General features: G+C 40.2%; 1 protein-coding gene across 3 annotated transcripts in view; it reads right to left on the reverse strand.

Moving 5' to 3' along the window:
• Positions 1-25,354, reverse strand: part of FILIP1 (filamin A interacting protein 1) — a 234,768-nt gene that overhangs the window by 103,233 nt on the left and 106,181 nt on the right. For 2 of the 3 annotated variants that reach the window (XM_073626816.1, XM_073626814.1), the window contains exon 1: positions 19,791-19,910. The exons of the other annotated variant lie outside the window; for it this stretch is intronic. The gene's annotated coding sequence lies outside the window, so the exon portion shown is untranslated. Of the gene's footprint in view, positions 1-19,790; positions 19,911-25,354 lie in introns of those variants that run through there. 3 annotated transcript variants of the gene reach the window in all.

A 25,354-nucleotide genomic window follows, 5' to 3' on the forward strand; every position in this document is an offset into this window, starting at 1 on the left:
ACTGATTGTCTTCAATTACTATGAACATTATCACAGGTTTAACGTGTACATTTCAGCCCTTGATTAACAGTAGCAAACTTAGGGCATGTTTACACTAGCAGAAGCCCCTCGAAGAGCAATCCACTCGGGATCGCTTTTCAGAGGGCATTTGATAAGTGGTAAAGAGGCCTCCCTCCTCACTGCGTAATTTACCCCTAAAAGCTTGCACCACTACGTGCAATGCAGCCTGTTACAGGGCGTTTGCAGCACAGCCTCATTCACGTGATGGGGGGGGGGGGGGTCATTTTTGCAATGCATTATGGCCACACCATGAGTATACACCTGTTACGATGCCTTTGCTGCTTAGAGGTGCAGTTGGCAAAAATGCAGTTAAGCCACCTCTTTTTACTGTCCCCCCAACCATGTGTATACACTAGGCCTTACAGAGTATGTAAAGGCCCCTTCAATATACAATGCTAAAAATAATATTTTAATATGCAAACGAAAATGTCATTGATGTACCCTGTAAATAAATGTTTAAAAAAGCAGCTTGTAAACAAGTAAAAACAGAAGCCCTGCTCCAGGTAAAACTTTATTTTCTTTTAGACATGTTGGAAAGGTTAGAGTAGTGACATGAGGTCAGAAGGAGGAACCAGTGAGAACAGCGGGGAGCCCCGAAGATTGACACTCCTGGAAGTGTCAATTTCCTGGAGGACTATGGATTATGGGAAACCATATTGGAGTAATGTTTGGCAATGAGAGCACCAGGAAAGGGAAGTATTTATACTTTCCTTTTATGGTTAGCAAAGGTTTTAAGCACTCATTTTTTTAACAGGGTCAATTTAAGTATTAGTATAGGTTTAATGTTCATTTTTAGCCTAAGGTTTGGGGTTGAGTGTTAGGAGATGGTCTAAAAGCCACCACCCTCTCCTCACCATATTGTACCCTACAGATAAACTGCTATTCTCAGAACCCACCCAAAGTTGGAACCAGACCTTGAAATAGTGGGAAATCAGTTGCCTGGCTAGACCCTCAGCTTTTTTTTTTAGGTTTATCAATATAGGATCAGCATTGCAAGGGGGAAACAGATCCTAAAGTATAACGAAAGGCAAACCTTTTTAGTCAGGTTTACCATTATCACAGAAAGTGGAAGAAAATCACACATTTTAGGTTGTCCTCAGAAAAATGTAAAAAAAGGGGAAATCTTTCAATAGGGACCCTGGTGACAACCGAGGATTCCCTAGATTCTGAGGTATTTCCTCTTACTTCCTGTTTTGTCCAGTGGACAGTAAGTGAAGGGAAATCTACCCAGTAGGACAAATATGGCACAAAAAAAACTGACAAGGGTTATAACCCTACCTTACGCCATCCAAAATAAAAAATAAACTTTTGTCTTTAGTGTTACTTTAAGTAAATATTGTATTTAGGTCCTGTTCTAAGACATGAAATTCTTGGGGGGAGGGGGTGTGCATTGGTGCAAATACAGATACATTTTTGGTTATGAGAGGTCCATACTTAATTGCATTTGTAATTGCATCTGCATCTGTGTCCAACCATGCCAAACAGGGTCCCTGTGCAGTAGAGCACTCATATTGCCCCACCACTTAGAACTGGTCATTCACAACCCATATTAGGGTTGTTTTACCCATAATTTTATATATTTGGTTTATTTAGAGGCATTTACTTTCTAACTTACAGAGCATCTCAATTCCAGTAATGTCACCAAGTTAGAGAAATGTAGCTGATTGACTGCTGGCTTACTTCACCGTCCTACCAGTGGATCAATATATTAAAATGTCCCTTTAATAATATGACTATTGAGAGCATCATTTTATTCTTGGGAATAGCAACCTACACACCTTGTTTTCCCATTACAAATTGTTTTTTTAGATGCTGTAATGTTCTTTGTACATGCCATCTAACCACGCCTGTGGACTGACAATTGTTATAAAGTCAGCAGGGACAGAATAATGTGTAAGCTATGCTGTGTACTTCTAGAACCAAGGAAATGTTTGTAGTGAGGGAGAAGACGGCTATGAGACCTGGCTTCCAATTAAAACAAATGGGATTCTCATTAGTCTGCAAATATAATGTAGATGAAATCAGGACAAAATATAGTAATTAGGAGCCATAAAAACACAAACAGGGTGGAAAACAAATTCCTTGTTGTTCTACACAGTGTACTCCAATAAACCCAGACTATTTTTTTAGGTTAATGTTGAGCAACATTCAAATACTAAAGTACAAGGAGTGTATCTTCAGTCCCATTCTTTTTTGGGAGTGGTCTGTTCACATCTGTAAGGATAATGCCTTTGTATGCCCTCATAACCTCAGTCTGAGGAGCCTGGATTTACAGTTAGCTTCCATGATAAAATAAAAGGTCACAGTCCTCTGTCCTGTAGATATATATATATATATATATATATATATATATATATATATATATATTCACCACTTTAGTAGGTACACCTGTTCCATTACTTGGTAACCAAATTGCTAATCGGCCAATTACATGGCAGCAACTCAAAGCATTTAGACATCTAGATATGGTGAAGAGAACTTGCTAAAGTTCAAACCGAGCATCAGAATGGGGAAGAAAGGGTATTTAGGTGACTTTGAACATGGCATAGTTGTTGGTGCCAGATGGGCTGGTCTGAGTATTTTAAAACTGCTGATCTACTGGAATTTTCTTGCATAACCATCTCTAGGGTTTACAGAGTTGGTAAAAAAAAAGAAAATATCCAGGGAGCGGAAGATGTGTGGACAAAAATGACTTGTCAGAGGAGAATGGGCAAACAAGATGATAGAAAGGCAACAGTAACTCAAATAACCATTAGTTACATCCAAGGTATGCAGAATGCCATCTCTGAATGCACAACACATCGTACCTTGAAGCAGATGGGCTTCAGCAGCAGAAGACCACACCGGGTGCCACTCTTTTGCACAGGCTCACCAAAATTGGACAATAGAAGATCGTAAAAGCATTGCCTGGTCTGATGATTCTCGTTGTAACATTTAGATGGTAGAGTCAGAATTTGGTGTAAACAACATGAAAGTATAGATCCATCCTGCCTTGTATCAACAGTTCAGGGTGGTGGCGGCGGTGTAATGGTTTGGGGGATATTTTCTTTGCACATTTTGACCCCTTAGTACCAACTGAGCATCATTTAAATGCCACGGCCTACCTGACTATTGTTGCTGACCATGTCCATCCCTTTATGACTACAGTTTATCCATCTTCTAATAGCTACTTCCAGCAGGATAATGCACCATGTCACAAAGCTCAAATCATCTAAAACTGGTTTCTTGAACATGACAATGAGTTCACTGTACGCCGATGGCCTCCACAGTCTCAGCAGATCTCAATCCAATAGAGCACCTTTGGGATGTGGTTGAACGGAAAGATGGGTGGTGATTCGCATCATGGGTGTGCAGCCGACAAATCTTCAGCAACTATGCTATCATGTCAATATGGACCAAAATCAAAGGTTTCCAACACCCTGTTGAATCTATGTCACTAAGAATTCAGGTAGTTCTGAAGACAAAAGGGGGTCCATCCGGGTACTAACAAGGTTTACTGAATAAAGTGGCCGGTGAATGTATATATACAGTATATATATATATATATATATATATATATATATATTGAGAGATTAGTAAAAAATGGCAAGGGCAAAAGGCAGGGATCTCAGTGTAACAGTCCAAGCACACTTTTTCAGCATGCTTCAAGGACAGATTTTGGATACGGGTTAATAATCTCATTTGTACATTACTTTCCACTAATCTTTGTAAAACTTTTATGAGGCAGTGTTTAATAAAACCATCCCTAACATTTCCATACAGAACAAGCGCTAGTCCTTCACATTTTCATGACCTTCAGATTAATAATGCTAGGGTCTGGAAGATTCCCATATGAAGTGATAAAAACAGGTTAACTGGCATTATGATAAATTAAAAACTGATGACATTATTGACTGACACCCATGCCAAATTCTTTCCTAGATAGAAAACTTGGGAGACTTTATTTACAACCCTCCATGGTTTGATGATTCCCTACTGACTATCTGTCTTCAATATCCTCCTCCCCTTCCTCTATACCTTTGCACTCCTTCTCTTCTTGCGTCTTTTCCTTGCCCTCCCAGCCTTCCCCTTACCATTTCACTTTCTTTTTTCCTGTTGTAGTGTTTTATTTTTAGTCCTACTGCCTCTCTTTTCTTTTCTCCCAAAATATATATACTGTATACGCCTCTCTGCTTTGCCTGGATGACCACTATGACCTTGTTTTTCAGGGCTCCATATACTCTATATCTCTATAAATTTGTGCTACTGAAATAAAGAGGGTCTCTTACCTATTACACCCTGCAACATGTAGTCCATTCATTCTTTTTCTAGCCTTATCCAAATTTCTAGATTTTATTGACCCTTGTTCAGTTTTAAATGTTGTTGAATATTGCATACTGTATTTTGAGGCTTACAAACTCAGCAAAAGACATACATTTCACTTTTACAGGCCAGAGGATTTCAGAAGAACTGTGTTTTGTAACTTTTTTGGTTACTTGCTCACAATAATTTAATACCCATAATTCATAACAATATCCTTCTCTTCAGGAAATACTTTAATGTACAGTCCAATTGCACATTCGATCTCCTCAGTGGCCAGTAAGGGCACTTGCTGGACACTGAAATAGATAGACAGTCACTGACCACTAAATGGCAATTTGTGGAACATAAACTCAGCAAAACTCAGGCGCCAGTAACACAGAATATTACAATATGATTACGTTTTTACAGCATTTCATTTGGGTCTAGTGCTTGCACACTGCTTTATTAAAAATATTCTGCCAACACACTGTCATGAGTGTTTAATTAAAAATGTATTGATGTTGACCCTGTGCTAAAAGCACTAATCTGACATCACCCTTTGAGTTTTAACCTCATGAAACTGTGAAAATTGGTAGTTTTTCTTGTCTCACGTGTATGTTTTATATGAATCTGAATTAAAGAAGCACTATTAGAAGTGACACCAGTGATAAATCCAGCAATCATGATTTCAACCTAATCTTGAATCCAATTGCTCATCTCTGACGTCTTTATGTGCTTTAACTCTAGGCATTGTTCTCTTCCTTCATTCTTTGCTTAAAATACTACTATAGGTGTAATAACAATAAAGTATATGTAAAAAAAATTATATCTTTGCTGTATCTTATTATATTACTAAAGAGTAGTGATAGTATACTAGTACAATTTAAATAGATAATGTTGACGATACAATAGTTTATCATGTCCCACTTTTAAGAAAAATTTAAAAAGCTGATAAAGGGGTTGATTTGCTGTGATTGAAATGCCGGTTCACACTTGTGCGATTCGAGAACCCTGCGAATCCAGTGCAGGTTCCCACATCGCACCTGAATCGCACAGTGGTTCACACTGAGATCTGCGAACCGCTGTGGGTGTCAATGTAAAGTTAACGACACCCCCAGATCGGTTCACAGATTGCAGTGTGAACTGTAAAATGGTGCAGGAATCGGATCGCATAAGTGTGAACATCCATGCGATCCGATTCCAGTGCGGACCAAAAAAGGGGTCCTGCACCATTTTGGTGTGACTGCAATTCGATTTCAGCCATACAGCTTGTATGGCTGAAATCACATCGCACAGACATCGCATGTGATCTGTACAGCAGTGTGGTGCGAATCACATGCGGTGTCTGTCATCGCACTAGTGTGAACCAGGCCTAAAACTGGGGAGTGCAAAAGCTGGGGGGATTCTGCATAGAAACCAATTAGCTTCCAGGTTTTATTTCAAAGCTTAAATGAACAAGCTGAATTTAGAAGCTGATTTGCTACCATGCACAGCTGTACCAGATTTTGCACTCTCCAGTTTTAGTTTCAACCCCACTGTGTCTGAAATGATCCCCCATTAGAAATCCAAGCATTTCCCCTTCCCTGGCTTACACAGTTGAGGAATATTAGCATGATGGAGCATCACCTGGGTTATGCCACTTGTCCATATATTTTTATGCGAACGTCACAATGGGTAGCATGGCAATACTGATCAAGGTAATTCCAAGTTGATTGGTTAAGCAAAGAGTAAGATCTTAAAGCAGTATTAAACCTTAAGGCTGGGTTTACACCAGTGGCGGCCCGACCATTGGGGCGCCCGGGTGCCACCCCCTCTCTACTCGCCACCCCTTATATGCATAATGGATAAATGCATGTATAGCATGCATCTATCCATGGCCGCCGGGGCCTACCCCTATTCATGCATCCGGCCCCTTTCAAGGCACCGGGTGCATGACTTACAGGGGACAGTTTTTTTTAAGCCAGAAGCTCTAATAGGCTTCAAAATAGGGTGGGCTCAGGCCTGTGTGCATGCCTGTATGATGCAAAATCACCAGGTGAAAATAGAGGGAAAAAAAGAAAATAAATTAAGCCACCACATTTAAGGATTGGTAAGCTACAATATATTACATTTTTGGCTCACAGTTCAATAACGCTTTAAAGTTTTTTAGACTGTGGTTGCGACTGAACTTTAGAGCATCCACCCAGATTTGAGTAATCCTCTGTACTACCGAGTTACAAGTTCATTCAGTCTGATTATGTAACTGCAAGATGAGGAATAAAAGTTTTAATGTCACACATCCCTTCACTTCCAGGATAATTTGATTCACCCTCATGTCTCTATTAAATCAGACTAAATACATGGGAGTTTACCTACTGTAGCTAATGGTTTTGTTTGACCATTCAAAGAAAAACTTCACTTTTGGTAAACTGTTTGTTATCTAATTCAATCTGCTTCTATACTTTTCCTGAAATATAGCATTCAGCATATAGTTGTTATGGCTGTGGATGAAGGGTTTATGCTTCCCCCACTATGTAGCTCATTTTGAACTTTTACCTGGGGTGTCAGGGGTCACTGGAGGACTGAGAACCTTTGGCCTGGTGGCCAATCACAACTGACCGTGGGTTAAAGAAAATGTACAAATCAAATAGTACCATTGTACTGCGTTGATTGGGGAGTATGGCAAAAGGTGGAGGATGTCCCACCATTACAGTGATACACCTTTTCACATCATATAACTTCAGATTGCTTTGCAACCCTCTGCATTTGGTCACATGACATCTCAGAACTGCAAATAAGGTTAGTGCTGGAGGTCTTCCCTCTTCCAGACCCTGTGATCGCATATCTGAAAAAGGAGCAGGTAGCTGTGTGATGTCCAGCATGTTTCACTGACTCTGCACTGATGTCTGAATGATGAAATATGTCCACGGTCTTATAGAAACCAGCCCAACATATCCTTGGGGGGCAAATGGTACCAGTCCTGCCCTGTCAGGAGGTCACCTGAAGTTTGACCATTGCTCTCTGTCAATAGGCTGACCACACAGACTATATGCTCAGAAAAAAGGATACAGTAAGGTCAGGCATTTGGACAAAAACAACTATCAGTCTTCAGGTGAACACTAACTATTCCATTGCCTCACCAATGGGAGATCCTGTGTTTTTACCCCCTTTTAAATGTCACTTCCTTCTACCATGCAATAGAGAACATTCTTTATAATATTTATGCATAAAAAGGCATAGAAATATATTTTTTCTGTTTGTGTAATTGGTTCACAGTTTTATTTTCAGGCAGTATATATAATATTAGAGCTAATAATGACGTGATAGCACACAGACCCAAAAAAGAAAGGGACTTAAATGTGTCGGTAACCCTAAAAAAGTAACACGTTTTCCAAAATCATTGACTTGTAGGGATTATTTTTTTTTCACAGCAAATGTGGAGTTTCGCTTTAACAAGTAAATGGAACACATTTCCCAGCACATATTGGTTCAGTTGGGAAATTTTTGGATGATATCACAAATATTACATGCTGCTAACTAGTAATAAAAACTTTCCCCAAGAGCATTACACATGACTTCATGACTTCTAATTGCTTACAGAGACTATTCTCATTTTCTACATACAAATTACACTTTTATTTACTATTAAAAAATAATTGCAATATTTACCACCTACTATGCCTTAATTACAGATATAACATGATTTGGGTTGAAACACTGTACTCTATGATGTCCATATGGGGAGACAAAGGTCATACTAAGTATAAGCAATGACATGTTTCACAGGGGATTCCAGTTTGAGAATTCAGTATGCTAGTGAGAGTTTAATTTCTTAAACATCTGCAGTATGAACATTGAGCTAGAACTGTATTGCAAGTTACAAGACACAAAAACTTTCTGCATTGTATAAATTGTGAGAAGTCAGATATTTGCTCCCTGTCATCTCTTTAAGTAATTGCAGTTGCATTTTTCACATTCTCAGTCTTAATAATAAGTAGCTTGTACTTTATGCATCCCATATGGTGACAATAGAAATACCTTAAGAGTAAAATAATGGATTTTAAATAAAATCATATATTTCTGTTGGAATTCCCATGTGTGTTATGGGTTAGGATCAAGAACATTTGTTTCCACTTTGGTGTACTACGACATAATAAGTATAAGTATGCTCAGAACTAAGTCAACGTAAATAAGCCACAGTAAATATGCCCATCAGTGCCACGGTGTATAAGACAGTGTATAGATTACTGTATATATTAAATCGGCTAGAGTTTTGTGAAACTAGGGTCCTTGAGCAGTCTAGGATTAATAACTCACCTCACAGTCCCTAGATAGAATTTGTTGTGGATAAGTCACCATGATTATCACACCACATCCCTTGATTTGAACGTATCGTTGCAGTTTGATGGGACTTTTTAGGTGCAATGCAAAAATGATCCAGTAGATTTAATTAAAAAATTCAACATTTATTTTATCAAATGATTAAAAGAAGGTATTATATCCTCATAAAAACATATACAGTATGACTCATATGGTACAGTACTTATGTTTACAGCAGCCTTTATGTAGATCCCGACATGTTTCACCCTGAAACTGGGCTTCCTCAGGGGATATTATCCGCTTGGGGTCAAAGCCTTCTAATGAAAAGAGAATAGTTTCAGTACCAATGTCACATGGTAGACCAAACAGTGTAGAACCAGTCATCTCCCCTCGTCTGACTCCCAATGGTCCTTTTTAATGGAGGGATTTTTCCCACTGACCATCAGCGTAAGGGCCATTCTCTTCATCAAACCCCAAGGTGATGGGGCATTCTTCCCACTGACCATCATTGTAAGGAGCTCCACAATTACTACAAATGTAAGGGGCATCCTTTCCACTGACCATCAAGTGGACCACCAGAGACCACCAATAGAAAGGTGTAAGTCTACCCCTGACCACCAAATTAAGAAGGCAATGCTCCCAGCAGAAAGACTACAGTTTCACTTATTATTTTCCACTTAATTTCATGATTATTACTTTATATAATTTGCCACATAATGCAAGGGGGTAAAATAATATGTCAAATACTGTAGGTATGCCACACTGGGTGGATTTAGTAAGACTGGAGTTTAAAAAAAAACACTGTTTATTATTATATCTTATAGATATAATAATTTTATTCAAGGGTTCCCTGAGACTTGAAAATTGTTTCAAGGGTTCCTACATGGAAGAACCCTTGTGGCAGAGATGTGTAAATCTTAGAATTGGATGGACATAAATACATGTAGCGCTGACTCCTGTAGGAGCCACTGTAAATTTGTCCAGGTTCTTCCCAGTGGATTGCCGCAACCAGGCACGCAATCTCAGACACACTTTTCCTCAATAACCTAAAGTTGTTGTATTTGTTGTTTTTATTTTTGGAGAACTTGAATAGGGTTGAGGAAAAACAAAAACTATGTACAGATTGAGGACAATTAACTCCTTTCTGAAAGGTTGAAGCAGAAGTCCTTGCCTATAGCAAGCTTTGACTTGGCTTTTAGTTGAAACAGTTTTAAACACAAACTCCTTTCTTTAGAGCAATAAGAGAATAGTCCCTCCACAAGGAATGAGATAAACTAAGCTCTTCAGGACACCAGCCCATGTCCACTTTGGTCAAACACACAGCTGACTCTCTAGCACAAGAGGGGGTGGCAGCAGCTCAAAAATCTCTAAGATCTCTCACAGTATTCTGTACCCACAAAATGTCCAGGGACAGTTGGTTGCTTCCTTCCAACATCCGTGTGACACCTTTTTCCTGTGATACCAGACTAGATCCTCAGATGGCATCCCCCTCAGTCAGCTCTCTGTAGGCTCAGCATTCAGACAAGCACATGGCAGCATTGCCCTGTAGGGCAGCAGCCCTCCAAGCTGGACTAATCCTCTGCAGAAAAAGACCCAGAAGCTCAGTCTCTCAGTGTATTTATGCAGTTTCCCAGCAGCCTTCAGGGTTCTGCTCCCTAGCATTGGCCAGAACTGCATAAATATACTGCTGTCTGCATAACTCCACACCTATGTTCCAGAGAATTCTACCACTGTCTAGAAAGCAGAGGGAGTAAACAGACTGGCAACAGCTGAGAGCATTGGATTGACCTAAATGAACAGTTGCACTGGTTACAGTTAGCCCACACTAATTACACCCACACTGGTTACATTGAGGCAAGCTAAATTTACCTAGCAAAAACACACACAGCTCCATTGAGCACAGTGAGCCAGCACTAAATCTTACTAATCCTAGCACCTATCTAGGAGGGTGCTACATACAGATCATATGGAACCTAAAAGCCTCTCTCAAATATGAGTTTTATCTTTACTTATCTGTTTGTCAGGAGTTCAGCTTTAAGTGATATCCTAATTGGTTAACTTGTGTTAAAGTGTATCAGTAGCCAAAACTTTTTTTTCAGTTTTGGATAGAATGGAGAAAGGTTGGAACATGTAATGGAAAATATGGTGCACTCTAAACAGTTTTGCAATCAAAGGGAAACAAGCAATGTAATAATAAAAAGTGGATGGTGCCACCATCATGAATCTTCAAGTGTAGATTATCACCATCATATCATATGCTCAAGAAAAGAGCTATTTATTAGTTACAAGCAAGCAACCTTTCAGAGTCCTTACATAAGCTCCTTCATCAGGCAAACAGTGACGTTAATTTTTTATATCAGCAAGATCAAGTAAGCTTGCAAAGCCGGGCTTTAACGCAAGCACTTGCACATGCATGTGTGTGTGTGTGTCTGTGTGCACAGTTCTATTCATAGAACTGTGCACAGTCACACACTTGTGCGCAGGCGTGCCCATTTGTGCATCTCATGTTATGTGCGCTGGCATGCACATAGCAGCTCCATGTGGGCTATTTAAGGCTGAGACCTTCAAGGCTCCAGTGCTGAGATATCTACAAATGTAACCTGGGAAAAATTGTGTGGGCCACTCAGGCTCAATAGGGAGGGGGTATATGGAGAGTACATCCACAGCTGCTGCTGACAGAAGATGGAGCCCGTCCTGGCTCCTGCAAAGGTTCAAGAAAGGAAGGGTAACCCCTGGAAGTAGCACATCTATGATGAAATTAATGGAGTGGCAACCTCAGCCTGGACTCCGACCAGGCCACGCCCCCAATGCGTTTTACTCTGCCCCCCCGGAGCTTAGTCAGAATAAATGTACTCTGACTTGCGATTTATTTGATCCTGATCTATTACTGACCCCTTTTGTTCCCTAATTCTTCTGTGGTTCTCCTCTGTCTGCTGACCTACTCCTGTATTGAACCTGGTATAATATTTGACTACAATTTCTGCCTACCACTCTGGTACCTTGCAGTCTGCAAATTGCTCACCCAGCCTGTCCCTGACTCTGTCTCTCCCTGGCCAGTTCCTGTACACTTCTCATTGGTGACCTGCATCTCCTGTCACATCCAGCCACGTGACCACATCGCTTATCAGTTCCAGTGACATCAGTGCAGTGGCATCCCTATCTACTGACCCTTGTACTACGCTTTTATCGCTGCACTCTATGGGGGAGTGCTTGGACTGGAATAAAAGATCAAAAACATTGCTTATTTGTAACTAATAAATGGTCCCATTTTGAGTATATGATGTGCTGGCAGAACATTACACTTGGGGAAAGTTTAGAACCCACCTCTCAGGATTTACTGCTATCTGGTGCTCTGCTAGCAAGATTTTGCCTTAATTTCTGTTCTGGCTATAACATTTTACCAAGCAGCAAGTAAGGGAAAATCTGCAACTTGTTTTAGAATTCCCCCTACTTTACTTGCAGTAAACCTAGCAAGAGTTCTAAACCTTCCCCACAATATCTGAAACAAAAAAAAAATTAATGAAGAGTGTCACAGACGCTCCTTTAGAATTTTGTCACACCTCTGCACCAAAAGTTTTGATGCTTTCAAAATATTTATGTACCTGTTGGAAACAGGTACACAGTTCTGCTACACGGAACCTGAAGTGTCCATAGCATATACTCTGTGCATGGCTCAACATTACTTAGCCATGCAGACAGGCAGACGCATGGCAGATGAATATTGCTGTTGGCTGGGGGAGCTTGATGGAGAACTCTGAGACTAGTTGCCCATCAGGTATGCCTCCTGTATGATTGACAGTGGAAGATAGTGTGTGGATTTTATAGCCACTGTTCAGCACAATAGTGGCTATGAAATCTGCCCACTGTATCCACTGTCAATCAAAAGCAAAGTGGACCTGATGGGGAACTATTCTCTCAGAGTTCCCATCAGGCTCTAAAAGTGACGCAAATAATCACATTATATTAATCTGTTAAGTGTCACAACTGTTACGGAAACTGTTGCAGTGTTTCATGAATTGAAGGGACCATAATGCCAAAAAAGTGTCATTAATACTTAATTGAATTGTTTTTTTTTTTAATCAAAGCAGATTAAAGCATTTAAAGCACACCTTCAGCCAAACATTTTTTTTTTTTTACAGAGAAAGGTAGGTTCTTACCACGGTGTACATCCCCCTTGGGGTGAAGACAGTCACCGCACCTCTTATCCCAAATGAAAATAAGCAGAAAATAAATGTGACACAGAGATTCTAACCCTCTCCCACTGTGCAAAAGCACTGTGCAAAATCCCCGCCGGGAGAAGACAGTGATTATCGCTAGCGGCTATAGCAGCCACTTGCGGTATTTGCAAGCAAATCTGGCAGGCTGCTTGTACCCAAGTTGAATGGTCGATCAACTTGGTACATTCAGCCTGTCCATAAACGGTTTGACTCTCGGCTGGTTCCTGCTGAACCGGAAGAGATTCAAACCATGTATGGCCGCCTTGGAGATGTCTCTGGATTTGTTACTCATTGCTATTCAAGTTAACAAATTTTATTGTCATGTAGCACCTGCCTTGTGTAGGCCTTTGGCATGATCGTTATTTGATGTTATCAGTATCTAGTCAGCAGATTGGTATCTTCCTTTGTACCTGACATCTTTTATTTTGTCCATTGTGGATACTGCCTTGCTGTAAAAAAATTAAATTTGGAAAAAAAAATTATATATATATATATATATATATATATATATATATATATATATATATATATATACTGTATATAAATAATGTTCTTGTCTTCCTAATAGGTCTGATATCTAAAGGAGAAAAAAAATCTCTATCCATTAGAATGTAACCAAAAAAAGTATTTGTTTTCCAGTTTTCAATTACGTGTAAAATGTCATTGCATAAACACATTAATTATTAAAAACCAAAATGTATTTATTGAGCTAATTGTTAATAAATCAAGAGCCATTCACGTCTGAAAGGGAGATGCTCTAAGACAGAGAGCATGACAAAACTGCAAAGCAACAGTACATGGCACAAATTACTTCACTGATCAGACAGCACGTGTGCTGCAAAGAAACAATGTCTGAAGGGTAAAAGGTTAATACAAATATACAGAAAAAACACTGCATTAAATACAGCATCTCTAGCCAATTCCAGAATGGCACCATGCTTGTAGTCCGTGTCCCTGTGAAAATGGACAGGGAGAAGTTAGTGAAGAAGTTTCTTCAAGTTGTGGCCAGCTGAGTTAGATAAAAAAAAAAACCACCAAATTGATCTTTTATTCAGTAAATTAACTATTCTTTGCCCTTCAACAGCCTTTCAGTATCCCTTTCTTTTCTATGCAAATACCCTTTTAAATGAAAAGTGGACCTAGTTTACTGAAGTGTGAATTGAGATGAAGGGAAGTGAACCTGTATCTTCTTGGTTAAATCATGAACCGAATCTTTGTACACTTCAAACCTCCAATAATGTTCAAGGGAATCTGAAAATAGAGTCTTTACAGCTGGATGTTTAAAGTATACATGGGTTCACGTCATTTCAGTGTTACTTCAGACCCAGGTTCACTTCACAACCTAATTTCACATTTTAGTAAATAAGGATATTTATTTACCAAGTTATATGAAACAAGCAGCCATTACAATATCACATTACTTATTGTTGAACAGTTATTACTGAAACTTTAAATAAGTGATGAAAATAATACAACATAATGTTCATACATCAGTATATTCAGTCATTGTTTTTTTTTTTTACATTCATGGTACATCTACCAGGCTCACCATCAACTTTGGTTAGTTGTTGTGTGGTTGAACGTTGTTGTTCTGGGTATATATGTTAGAGTCTTTCTTAAAGTGGAAGTAAAGGCAAATATACCTAAGATTTTAAAGTTTGCTTCCCTCCTCATACCCATGCTGCCTACAGTTTGTAAAATATCTCTATTTAAATACATTTTTATATATGTCCTTTGATGAGATCACGTGATCTCTAAGATGTGACCCCCCTGTGGCTGAATTCCTAGAGTCGTGATGTCACCTGCTGGCATCCATTGCCACTTTGTTGTCAGTGGTCCCTCCCATCATCTGCAGCAGTTGCTCACTTGGAGAAGAATCCAAGAATTGGACAATCCAAGAATTGGACAATAGGCATCATATACAGTAAATAAAATTTCTCAAGATTTCCATACAGATATCGCAATGGGCTTAGGTGAGATGTTCTAGTGCTTCAGTGGCTTCTATAGGTATTATTTTTATGCAGGATTTATGCAGTACAAAGTGGAGACAGACAGTACAGTTACAATATCATTCAATTCAAGAGGAATCCGGGGACCCTGCTTGATATACACATCAATGTGTTTGGAGAGATTATGGTGCCAGCCAAGGAAATTCCATCAAGGTCAAAGAAAAAGGCAGTAAGGCTAGTGGCTGCCATGATGTGCTATCTTAGCTTGGGTCCCCCATTGCTCCAGACACTACATGACATGCACCCTTTTTCCTTGCCATTGGCTGCATAATGGCATCCTCTAGGCTATTGTAAACCTTTTTTTTTAATAACAAACATGTTATACTTACACAATGGTTTTGCACAGAGCAACATTGATCCTCCTCTTCTTGGATCCCCCACCAGAACTCCTGGCTCCCCCCCCCCCCCGCTGGGTGCCCATCATAGCAAGCTGTTTGCTATGGGTTTGCTATGGGTACACTCATGTGGCCAACTCCTGAGACAGCTCTGTGTGTCCATAGACACAGAGAGCACTGTTCACCCCTGCCCCTGCTCCCTCCTTACTGGCTGTGATTGACAGAAACTTATTTGCACATCGCTGGATCCAGATCGGGCTCAGGTAAGTATAAGGTGGGAACTGCACTCAGAAGGTTTTTTATCTTAATGCAGAGAATGCAAGAAGGTAGAAAACATTCAGTCCACTTTCAGTATACAGTGGATTGGTATATATTCAATATTTATTTATTTATTCAATACTTATTATGGTCTGGACAAAAAGATACAACTTATTAAGAAGTGATAAGAGGAGTAGACTTTCTATCAAAAAGAATCAAGAAGAATCAAGCAGTGTGCATGCACAGTAGGACCCAGAATCAACAGTGAGAATTTTTAAAGTGGTTGTTAGGCCACTTGTATAAAAAGCTCCCATCCCCTCTGTATTAGAACAATAAGTTCCCCTGTGTATTATATCATAAATATGCTTATCCGTACTGATAACACACCATCTTTCTGCAATCAGTTGCCTCTTCTCCTCTCCTCTGCCTGGCTCACAGTCCTAGTGGGTGGGGCTGAGCACTGTCGCTGACGTCAGTCGGGGAGGAGAGAAGAGAGACAAAGCCGAGGAGTCACAAGGAGTCACATGATCGCAGGAAGACACTGTGTTATCAGTACAGATAAGCATATTTATGATATAACACAGACACAGGGGAACTTATTGTTCTAATACAGAGGGGATGGGAGCTTTTAATGTTAAGTATGAGAGCAGTAGGAGCGGGGCAGGCGATGACACAAGCAGACAGTCAGAGAGGGGAGATGATGAATGAGAGGACACAAGAGTCAGAGAGCAGGGCTGCGGATGACAGAGGCAGGTTTGCTGACAACGGTGTCAGGGCTCAGCAGCCCTAATATATCATGGTCAGCGTGCAGGGGAAGGGCATAGCCAGGCAGGATCAGACAGGTATTACAGGAGATACAGGGGGCCAAATGAAACAGCACAAGCGCTCTGCTGTATAACATGCTTTAAGGGAACAGGATCTGTTTTTCTTTGGGTTAACAAACGCTTTAAGGAGAGGCTGTGTGGTACCCAGCAGATTCCACACTAAAGATCTCAGCAGAGCGCGGACATGTAAGTATGCTGAATTCAAAGGTTGCTATAGATGGGCATCAGGTCCAACCAGAATAAACGCACTAATGCCCTGTACACACGACCGGTTTTGCCGTCGGAATAAACTCTGAAGGTTTTTCCGATGGAATTCCGCTCAAGCTGTCTTGCATACAGACGGTCACACCAAATTCCGACTGTCAAAAACGCGATGACGTACAACACGTACGACGGGACAACACGTACGACGTCTCATATTTGCTTCAGAGCATGTGTCATTTTTGGTCCATCGGAACAGCATACAGACGAGCGGTTTTTCTGATAGGAATTTGTTCCGTTGGAAAAATATAGAACATGTTCTCTATCTAAGTCCGTCTGAATTTTGAACGTAAACGGTCTGATGGAGCATACACGCGGTCGGAATATACAATGAAAATCTCCCATCGGACTTTTTCTGTCGGAAATTCCGACCGTGTGTACGGGGCATTACTCTTTACTAAAAACTATCTTTGACTATAAAGCAGGCAGCAAAGGTCTTCTGATACACATTCTACTTTTAGTTAAAATAATTACATGATAACATGCAACATCTTCATTCGGGCTGCCTTGGAAGACAAGACAGGATGTACATACAACCCTTTTTTTGACAGAAGCATTAAAGTATAACTAAAGGCAAAACTTTTTTTTTAGTTTTGGATAGAGTAGAGATAGATTAGAATACCTGTCAGTTTTTATTGCTTTCTGTGCCCCCTTTAAGGAGATTCGCCGTCTCATTTTGTCCTGTTTACCATGGAACGTGAAAGTAAAAGAAAATCCCAAAATTTGGGATTGTCCCCAGAAAATGAAATAGAGGTGAAATGTTCCAATGGGGACACTAGTTCTGGTGACCTAGGGGTCCTTAAGGAATTGCCTTAATTTGCAGGGATTTCCGCTCACTTACTGTTTGGCTTTAGGACAGGAAATGAAGGAAAGTCTCCACAATGGGACACAGATGGCTAAAAAAAATTCTGACAGGGGTTATAACTAGGGTTGTCCCGATACCGATACTAGTATCGGTATCGGCACCGATACCGAGCATTTGCCAGAGTACTTGTACTCTGGCAAATGCTCCCGATGCTTCACCCGATACCTGTACAGTCAGTGGTGATCGGTGAGTGGGGGAGTTACAAGCTTCTCCCCCAGCAGCTTTCAGCTGCTTCAGTGAAATTTATACAGCGGTGATCGGTGCTTGTAACTCCCCCACACATGATCACCACTGTGTGACTGTCCCCGCATCCTCCTCCATGCCGTTCTGCTGTCCCCCTCCGTTCTTCCTCCATGCCTCCTCCATTCTGCTGTCCCCCTCCATTCTTCCTCCATGCCTCCTCCGTTCTGCTTCTGTCCAATCCATTCTGCTTCTGTCCCCCTCCGTTCTGCTTCCGTCCCCCTCCGTTCTGCTGCTGTCCCTCTCCGTTCTGCTGCTGTCCCCCTCCGTTCTGCTGCTGTCCCTCTCCATTCTGCTGTCCCCCTCCGTTGTGCTGTCTCCCTCCATGTCCTCCTCCTTCCTTTGTGTATGGACAGAGTCAGCTGACTCTGTCCATTCACATAACTGAAACATTGTAACCTCCTGTGATTACGATGTCTCAGTTTATGAATTGAGAGGAGCCGCTGTCTTCTCTCCATTCATTTTCAGTGCAGCTGAGGCTGCAGAGAAAGGGACTGGGAAATCTCTATCCTCGGTCTCTATCTCAAGGGGGAGATATCAGGGGTCTGTTAAGACCCCTGATATCTCACCAAAGGCCCCAACAGGGTTGATTAAAAAAAAAAAAAAAACATAAAAAAAAACACATATTGCAATAAATAATAAAAAAAAATTTTATTGTAAAAAGTGTAAATAAAAAACACACAGACACCGTCCACCCCTCCCCCCCCCCCCCCCCCCAAAAAAAAAAGAAAAAAAAAGAAGGTATTGTTAAAAAAAAAAAAATACACTGTCACATGACATTAAAAAAAAAGTATTGGTAATCGGTATTAGCGAGTACTTGAAAAAAAGTATCGGTACTTGTACTCGGTCCTAAAAAAGTGGTATCGGGACAACCCTAGTTATAACCCTCCCTTGAACTGTCCAAAATTAAAAAGAACATTTTGCCTATAGTTCCGCTTTAATAAGTGATTCAAAAAAGGTGAACAGTTGCGCTTTAAGTTTTTATAATCATTTAAAAGATTGTTTATTTGGAATTAAAATGTATATCAGAAATGTATTCTATCAGTCTTTTAAATAAATGCGTTTGCTTGTAAAATGCAAATGTAGATAGTAAATCACCCCTCTCTATGCAGAAACCTTTGCTTGCCATGTTTTTATATTAACAGCATTGCATTGTTTCATAGTTTGCACCAATGACAGACCTTTCACTAACAGGTGATGAAAGCGTATTTCCTGCAATATCATGTGATAAGTCTGGTAGATGATGAGTGTTTTTTTTTTCTCATGTCTGGCTGACAGCTCTCAGAGGGTTAAGACAAGACAGGATATAGCAATTATGTACACAAATGAAAATTATTACTATGTCCTAATAACAGATGTTCAAAAAAAAGAGCTCTGCCTATAGTACAAGAGAAGAGAAAATATAAAAATGAGTGCTAAACAATAGAGATGTAAGTAGCCATCCAATTCTAAAAATCTCAAGTGATGTGATTGTGTTAAAGCATTTAGTAGCAGGTAGCATGCAAGTCCTCACTACACGTAACTCCCAGAAATCTTGGAGTGTTTTGGTGAATTTGATGTGGGCTTACCTGATAAGAGACTAGCCATCTCACTAGTCTGCAGGAGCATTATGCATTTGTCTATTATTGACAGGCTACAAGATTTTCCCATCTACAGTCCCTTTTTTTATTTGTATGCTGTTTAACATTTATGACATCCAAAGTTTAACTAATACTCATTAAGTTGTCTGCATAAAATTTCTCTTGCACCTAAAATAATAAAATAATAAAAATAATCGTGACTCTCAGCGACTTTGATATCCCTTTTGGCCATCGTCCAGTTTAAAAAGGAAATGATTGAAAGCAGTTTCTGCAATCCATTCTCACACAGCAAAACATATGCGTGTTTTACATGCACTCCACAATAAATCTAGAGGTAATCAGACATTCACTTGAGAAATGTAAAGCTGCAGGGCATTTTCCTTTTTCAGGAAATATTTTTCATTTTAATTGTAATGTCAGAGGCTAAGCCATATAAAGTGTACATTTTGTACACGCTAATCCTTCTTCCATCATTGCAATAGAATATATAAACGCATCAGACTTATATCATGTAATAGGACCCCTAGGACTTCTCCTGGCATCATGGTAATAGAAGCTTACCTGTATCTGATGTCACTGTCCCCCCTTCTCTTTCCCTCTGCATTCACCTTCACTGAACTTCATCTAACTTTGCTTAGCAGAGCTTTGTGTTCCTGCGCACTTTGCCACACCTACCATTATAACCCTCCTCTCCGTGATATGTGTTCAATCTTTGTTCCCTGGTCATAGTATGCAGACTTGCAGATGATGTATGAAAACTACATCCAGCATGTGAACAACAGCAATGACTGTTAATCATTTCTCCAGTGGGCTTCCTATGCCTCTGAAGAGTTCAGCGTTGTCATTTTTGTGGTCGTTTCACACTATATAAATATTTTGCAGCATGATGATGTCACAGTGTTTCTGAATTGCTGAGAGTGATGAAGGCACTAAAGAATCATTTTTTTGTTTTACAGGCAGTTAATTATATGAATGAAGGGACCTGACCTTCCTGGTGCTGAATAATGATCAGCTCATTGGTCTGAAAGGCTGCTTTAAGTTTAATAAGTTACTGTTTAACTATTGTGCTACTCTGACTGCATTGTGAGCACAATTCTGCTTTTGTATAAGGATGTAAAAAAAAGTGTCTGTTTAAAGTCTTTGCATAATGTGGTGTAGTTGCATTTGGGATTTTTTTTTTTGCAAAACAGTTGGGGCATATTTACAAGAAAACATATTTTTACACTATACCAATAAACTATAAAAACCAAGTCAGTTCACTGGCCCAAAGATATATTACACTTGTTTAACTCTCTTTTAGAAAAAAAAATGGTCCTTCTATAGGTTAATGTCATAATGTGCTAGTATGCACCATATACTAGCACATTATGACAGAATTATCTGTAAAGTGGATCCCACCAGCAGCAGGCTTCACCACTGGCAGGGCTTCCATCTTTCCGTGTTCGCATGCTCCAGCCGCTTCAATGGCCATGATGACGTCACTCCTGCACATCATGGGAGTCATGATCGTGGAACTGTGCTCTGAATGGACGGCACACTCAAGTGTGCCGTCCATTCAGAGTACAGTGTGCATGCACTGGTGAAGTCACCAGCTGCTACCAATGTAAATATCTCCTAAACGGCGCACGTTTAGGAGGTATTCACAGTACCTACAGGTAAGCCTTATTATAGGCTTACCTGTAGGTACAGATAAAAAAAGCACCTCCATGCAGATAAAATCAGCAATCAGATAAGGATGAATACATGTTCACTTTATTTTGTCCAAGGAGTACACATGTTTCAATCAAAGCCAACGCTAACCCGTTTCAGCCTTACTCTGTATAGAACACGTGTACTCTTTGGACGAAATACAGAGAAATTGTATTCATCCTCACCTGGTTGCCAATTTTATCTTCATGGAAGAACCCTTGTTTTGCGGGGTGGAGGCCACAAGTCAGGCACGGTGAGAGCTCTTGCCAGCCCTGATTGCATGATTGGGTTGCAGTTCCATTATCTTGCATGTGTGTACAGATGAAAAAGCAGACTTGACTACTTCTTTAAGGTGGCCACATATATTATATGATGGTCCTGAAGGTGGATTTCTTCATAAAAAACATAGTCCATATCCTAGAGCCACAGGGCTGTCAGGAGAAGCACACAGCTACCCATGCTTCAGTGTTGATTTACTCAAAGCCAGTTCCCCAGAGCTCAGTGAATGTTATGAAATTTCATTTTTGCAAAGAATACCCAATCACTTGCAAGGAAAATAAAAACAACACAATTTTTGCTTACATATGATTGGATGATGAAAGTCAGCGGAGCTTCACCTTGACATATGAAGGACATAACCTACAGTCTCTTTCCCAACCTGTTATACATAATCTACAAACCCCTTTGTTCCCCCACAAATGACCTGACAAGGTTTTTTGGAGTAAAATGGCCTTCCGGACTTTTTATTAACAATTAACGTAAATTAAAAAAATATCATTTTTAAATAACCATTAAAACTTCTCTATATACTTTGGGGTCTTTGAGGGCAACAACACACAACTTGGTCACTGCGACCAATTTCTTTTAAACTTTAGGCCTCCAATCACAAGCCACCAACTCAGAGACAGTATTCAACCTTCGCAGTGCCCTACCATTTTACCCCTTCCTGGTTAACCCCTCGTTAGCCTATTTGCCTTTAGTAAATCAAGCCCATCATGGCTAGTAACAATGGCTAGTAAAGCCTGGAGCAGTGATATGACCCAAAGGCTTTAGTGGCCCATCCATTGTCGGTGCTCGATCCTCCCCCCTGAAGCCTTGCTGGCTGACATAGGGAAGCTGCATCACATGATGAGACCGGAGCAGCCTGAATAGGTAAGTATAAACATCTTTCTTACATGGGTTAGCTAGCAGGGGAGAGGGGAGGGGACAGTTTTAAATAAGTTAGTTATACACAGGAATCACACTTTTAAAGAAAGGGGGGGAGGCTTAGCAATAGACAGCAACGCTTATAATACCTGAACATATAATGTTATATTTTATTATATTACAATGTTGTTTTATATTTTATAAAGGTTCTATGTTTGCGGCTTCATTAGGACAGTCAGGACGTGTTCATATAAAGCTCTGAAAAGAAAACAACATAAACTGAAGTGGAGTTAGAGTATCAACCCATGCAGTAGCTTAGGGCTCAGTGGATGCCCAGGAGCCCAGCGACAACCTTCATGCTGCTGCAGTAAACAAGTGAATAGGGCAGTTGGTCAAAGCTGTGCACCTCTCTGTCATTTCAAAAGAGATGATGCACTTGTAGGTATTTGGTGTCTGATGGGGCCATGCTAGTACTGAAAATGTGTACCTGGTGACTTCTAGTGTGCCTAATACAATCCTTATCAATGGGATTGGAGGTAGGCAAAACTATGACATTGCCTAGAGGACCATTTTGTTCTAATCTCTCTGTCTTAAACCTCTTTAATGGTTTGGTAGTGAACTAAGCCAATGACATTGGAAATGTGGGTACGTTTAGTCGCTTTTTATTGTAATGTGCAAAAGAAAATTATTTTTACATTTATACCAAAAAATATATCCTTTTCTATCACAAGATGTAGACATAACGCTAACATGTCCATGAAAAATGGAAACCCTTGAAAACATTTTTCTTTTACTAAAAATACATTTTTTATAATAGACATATGGACAGTCACACAACATTTAACTACTTGCCTACTGGGCACTTTTACCCCCTTCCTGCGCAGGCCAATTTTTCAGCTTTCGGCGCTGACACAGTTTGATTGACAATTGCGCCCCATCATGCAGCACTGTACCCATATGAAATTGTTATAATTTTTTTTCCACACAAATAGAGCTTTCTTTTGGTGGTATTTAATCACCACTGGGTTTTTTTTTGCTAAACAAATTAAAAAAGACCAACATTTTTGAAAGAAAAAAACATTTTTCTTAGTTTCTGTTATAGAATTTTGCAAACAGGGAATTTTTCTCCTTCATTGATATACGCTATTGAGGCTGCACTGATAGGCACTGATGAGGTGGCACTGATAGGCTGCACTGATAAGGCTGCACTGATAGGCACTGATGGGCTCTGATAGGCTGCACTGATGAGGCGGCACTGATAGGCAGTACTGATGGGCACTGATAGGCTGAACTGATGGACACTGATGAGGTGGCACTGATGAGGAGGCACTGATAGGCGGCACTGATGGGCTCTAATAGGCAGCATTGATGGGCACTGACTGGTAGCACTGATGGGCACTGATTGGCAGCACTGATAGGCACTGATTGGCAGCACTGTTGGGAACTGACTGACAGCACTGATTTGCAGCACTGATGGGCACTGATTGACATTACTAATGGGCAATGATTGGCACTGATAGGCAGCACTGATGGGCACTGTTAGGGCTGCACTGATAATCAGGGAACTGATGAACAGTGCCCTGATAATCAGTGCAGGTTTCCCCTTTCACACTAGCCAATTACCGGCTTTCTCCTCTCCTCACACTGTGACAGTGTGAGGGAAGGAATGCCAGTAACTGACAATTGTTTACATCGTGACCAGCTGTGATTGGACACAGGTAATTATGTGGTAAAGAGCCACTGTGCTTGGCTCTTTACCCTGATCTGTGATCAGCTGTATCTGAAGGACACAGCAATCACAGAGCGTGCCGGGTGCGTGCCACAGCGGGGGGCATGATCACGGGAGAACGCCATATGACACCCTCCCAGAACTGGCCGACTGCGCTGTAGTCGCCATTTTTGCTATAGCGCAGTCAGCAAGTGGTTAAAGTGATATTAAAGCTGCCTAGAAAAAATTATAAATGTAGCTGCATACCTTATGTCACATTTTCTTCCTGTTCCGAGTTTTTTGCAGTTCCTACAGCATTACCAGTCTATAAAAGTTTTCTCTGCTGAGTTTCCACCTAAAGGGTTTCTTCTTTGTCTGCAGTGTTTCCCTGGTGATAGCCCAATGTGCACGTTCCCACCGCCTGGTGTGTGTAGGCGTTAAATATATGTCCTGATGCAATTTTTTTTCCTAATTCTGGATACTGTCAAATTTTTACTGCTTTGTGGGGCTCAGTTAGAGAGAGACTTACACTTGCTTCCTATCCTGCTGACTATGTTTTACCAGACAGGAAGTGAGGGGAACTCTTTAACAGCAACACAGACACAGATGGATTAACATACATCAAAATGGTTGTATATACAGTTGTGCTCAAAAGTTTGCATACCCAGAAACTGTGGCATTGAAAATGGAAAAAATGACTGCTCTTCCAAAAATACTGTCTTATATTTAAGGATAGTGATAAAATGAAGCCATTTATTATCACATAGTTGTTTGGCTCCTTTTTAAATCATAATGATAACAGAAGCCAGGAGAAGCCCAATATCAATATGCTTGACAACATCTTGACATGCCTCACCTGACTTTTTTGTGGCATTGGCACATTAAAGGCTTCTTTCTGGCAACTTGAAAATGCAGCTCATTTTTATTCAAGTATTGTTGTATTGTGCTCCTTGAAACAACCACATCTTCTTTTTCCAGAGCAGCCTGTATTTCTCCTGAAGTTACTTCTGGGTTTTTCTTTGTATTCTGAACAATTCTTCTGGCAGTTGTGATTGCAATCTTTCTTGATCTACCTGACCTTGCCTTGGTATCAAGAGATCCCAGAATTTTCTACTTCTTAATAGGTGATTGAACAGTACTGACTGGCATATTTAAGGCTTTGGATATCTTTTTATATCCTTTTCCATCTTTATAAAGTTCCATTACCTTTTAACGCAGGGCTTTGACAGTTCTTTTCTGCTCCCCATGGCTCAGTATCTAGTCCGTTCAGTGCATCCATGCGAGTGCTAACAAACTCATTGACTATTTATAAACATACACTAATCTCAATGTAAAAAGCCACAGATGTTGGAAATTAACCTTTAATTGCCATTTTAATCTGTGTGTGTCACCTTCTGTGTCTGTACCAAGGCCAAAAGTTCCAGGGTATGTAAACTTTTGATCAGGGCCATTTGGGTGATTTCTGTTATCATTTTGATTTAAAAAGGGACCAAAAAACTATGTGAAAATAAATGGCCTCATATAATCACTATCCTTAGTGATTTGGCATGATTAGTCCAATTTTCAATATCAATGACAAAAT

This window comes from Aquarana catesbeiana, linkage group LG04 (assembly GCF_042186555.1).
Source record: "Aquarana catesbeiana isolate 2022-GZ linkage group LG04, ASM4218655v1, whole genome shotgun sequence".
Lineage (NCBI taxonomy): Eukaryota > Metazoa > Chordata > Amphibia > Anura > Ranidae > Aquarana > Aquarana catesbeiana.